At 39.3% G+C, this 2,896-nt stretch overlaps 1 pseudogene; it reads left to right on the top strand.

Moving 5' to 3' along the window:
• The first annotated feature begins 471 nt into the window (after nucleotides 1-471).
• Nucleotides 472-2,104, top strand: LOC116889847 (annotated as a pseudogene).
• Nucleotides 2,105-2,896: the final 792 nt, after the last annotated feature.

Here is a 2,896-nt window from a genome sequence, read left to right as displayed (position 1 = left end):
TACTTTATTACCGAAAACTTTATAGCATCAATTCCCAAGGTATGTAGAGGAAATACTTTGTGCAATTATTCTTAACAAATAGGAACAATAAGACCTACATGGAAGTAAGGGAGCTACCGTGCACTCAAATGTGTAGCACAAATATACCAGAGATGACCGATTAGAATGCTTACAGAAATGAGTATGGAGACAGCACAATGAATACTCTGAAATATGAGAAACCTATACATCAAATCAATTTTTTCCATAAATATAAAATTTTAATACTAGTTTAAAAAGTAGATTGGCAGAATGAAATTTCACAAACCACATTGCTGTATATGTTATCCATATGAATATCATTTGTGATATAAGGAGATAGGAGCAGGAACTGAAACTGAAAGAATTAAAAAGGATGTATCATCAGAAAACATTAATTTAAGGAAGCATTTATGGACGTTGTTCTCGGCCTCTCCCTGAGCTAGACTAGCCATGGCGGTGGTGAAGACCCTAAATCCCAAAGCCGAGGTGGCCCGGATGCAGGCAGCGCTGGTGGTGAACATCAGCACGGCACCGGGCCTGCAGGATGTTCTGAGGACCAACTTGGGGCCTAAAGGCACCGTGAAGATGCTTGTATCTGGTGCTGGAGACATCAAACTTACTAAAGATGGCAATGTGCTGCTTTATGAAATGTTCTTTTTCTATCTACAGCAAATTCAACACCCAACAGCCTCTTTGATAGCAAAAGTAGCTACAGTGCAGGATGACATAATTGACGATGACACTATATTCAATGTCCTCATCATCGGGGAGTTGCTCAAACAAGCAGACCTCTACATTTCTGAAGGTCTTCATCCCAGAATAATAACTGAAAGTTTTGAAGCTGCAAAGGAAAAGGCACGCCAGTTTTTAAAACAAGTCAAAGTAAACAAAGAGATGGACAGAGAAACACTCATTGATGTGGCCAGGACATCTCTGCGGACTAAAGTTCATGCTGAGTTTGCAGATGTCTTGACAGAGGCTGTGGTGTACTCCATTTTGGCCATTAGGAAAAAAGATGAGCCCATTGACCTCTTCTTGGTTGAGATCATGGAGATGAAGCATAAATCTGAAACTGATACAAACTTAATTAGAAGGCTTGTTGTGGATCATCAGGCACGGCATCTTGATATGAAGAAAAGAGTAGAAAATGCCTACATCCTCACATGCAATGTGTCCTTGGAGTAGGAGAAGATAGAAGTGAATTCTGGGTTTTTGTTTTTGTTTTTGTTTTTGTTTTTTACAAGCGTGCAGAAGAGAGAGAGAAACTAGTAAAGGCTGAAAGAAAATTCATTGAAGATAGAGTTAAAAAAAATCATAGAACTGAAGAAGAAAGTCTGTGGTGATTCAGATAAAGGATTTGTCGTTATTAATCTAAAGGGCATTGACCCCTTTTCTTTAGATGCCCTTGCAGACGAAGGTATCCTACCTCTGCGCAGAGCCAAGAGGAAAAACATGGAAAGGCTGACTCTTGATTGTGGTGGGATAGCTCTGAACTCCTTTGATGACCTGAATCCTGACTGTTTGGGACATGCAGGGCTTGTCTATGAGTATGCATTGGGTGAGGAGAAGTTCACCTTTATTGAGAAATGTAACAATCCCTGTTCTGTCACTTTACTGCTTAAAGGACCAAACAAGCACATGCTGACTCAGATCAAGGACGCAATCAGAGATGGCTTGGGGGGTGTCAAAATGCTATTAATGATGGCTGTGTTGTCTAGGTGGAGGTGCAGTAGAAGTGGCACTGTCAGAGACTGATAAATACAATCCCAGTGTGAAGGGCAGAGCCCAGCTTGGGGTCCAGGCATTTGCAGACGCCTTGCTCATCATTCCCAAGGTTCTTGCTCAGAACTCTGGTTTTGACCTTCAGGAAACATTAGTTAAAGTTCAAGCTGAACATTCAGAAACTGGTCAGCTTGTAGGTGTGGATCTGAACATAGGTGAGCCAATGGTGGCCATAGAAATTGGTGTGTGGGATAACTGCTATGTGAAGAAGCAGCTGCTTCACTCCTGTACTGTGATTGCCACCAACATTCTCCTGGTTAATGAGATCATGAGAGCTGGAATGTCCTCTCTGAAGGGCTGAAGTCTGCCTGTGATGCTACAGAATGTTGGTGTGGGGGGGTGTGATTCTTTTGTCCAAGCTTCAAGTGATTTGGAAAAGAATTTTCTCTTCCTGATTGGAGAAAAGGAACAGAACATTTGGCACCTATTCAAATTATAATACTGTAAATTTTTATTTAATTTTTTTGCATTGAGTGAACACATTTAAAGCAGGTCTTTTTAAATCCACTGAACAATATGTTTTCATTACAGTGATACAAAATTATATAATAAGCATTGTTGTCTACCTTGTTCCTTAAGTTTTCTTTGAAATTTTGTAATGGTTTTCTCCTAAATAAGGCATGGTGATGCTTGCCTGTAAGCCTAGCACTTTGGAAATAAAGTCAGAAGTTCTGCACCAACTCAGGAAGCATCTATGGGTATTAAATGATGTAGATTTCACAGCAAAGAAACTCATCAGAGATATAAGATGTATATCATATACAAACAAATAAATTAAGCTGGCAGAAAACAAAAAACTATGTGCCATTAAATGTTCTAAATTTTACCAGGATGGCTCATATTATTAGCTGAATATGTAAAATATTAATGTGAAGTGTTATTTTAGTACTTTTTTATTTTAAAAGGCTTATTTCCTTTAAAAATGTTTACGTGTGTGTTTGTGTATGAGTACAGGTGCTAGCAAAATCTAGAAGAGGCTCCTGAATTTCCTAGGTCTAGAATTATAGGCAATTGTGAGGTGATCTCTGTAGGTTCTAGGAACTGAATCTGAGTCCTCTGTGCTATTAATTACAAAGGCATCACTACTGCCCCT

The sequence above is a fragment of the Rattus rattus genome, chromosome 1, assembly GCF_011064425.1.
Source record: "Rattus rattus isolate New Zealand chromosome 1, Rrattus_CSIRO_v1, whole genome shotgun sequence".
NCBI classification, from domain to species: domain Eukaryota; kingdom Metazoa; phylum Chordata; class Mammalia; order Rodentia; family Muridae; genus Rattus; species Rattus rattus.
The sequence above is the reverse complement of the archived record's forward strand: the minus strand, read 5'-3'. Positions and strand labels throughout refer to the sequence as shown.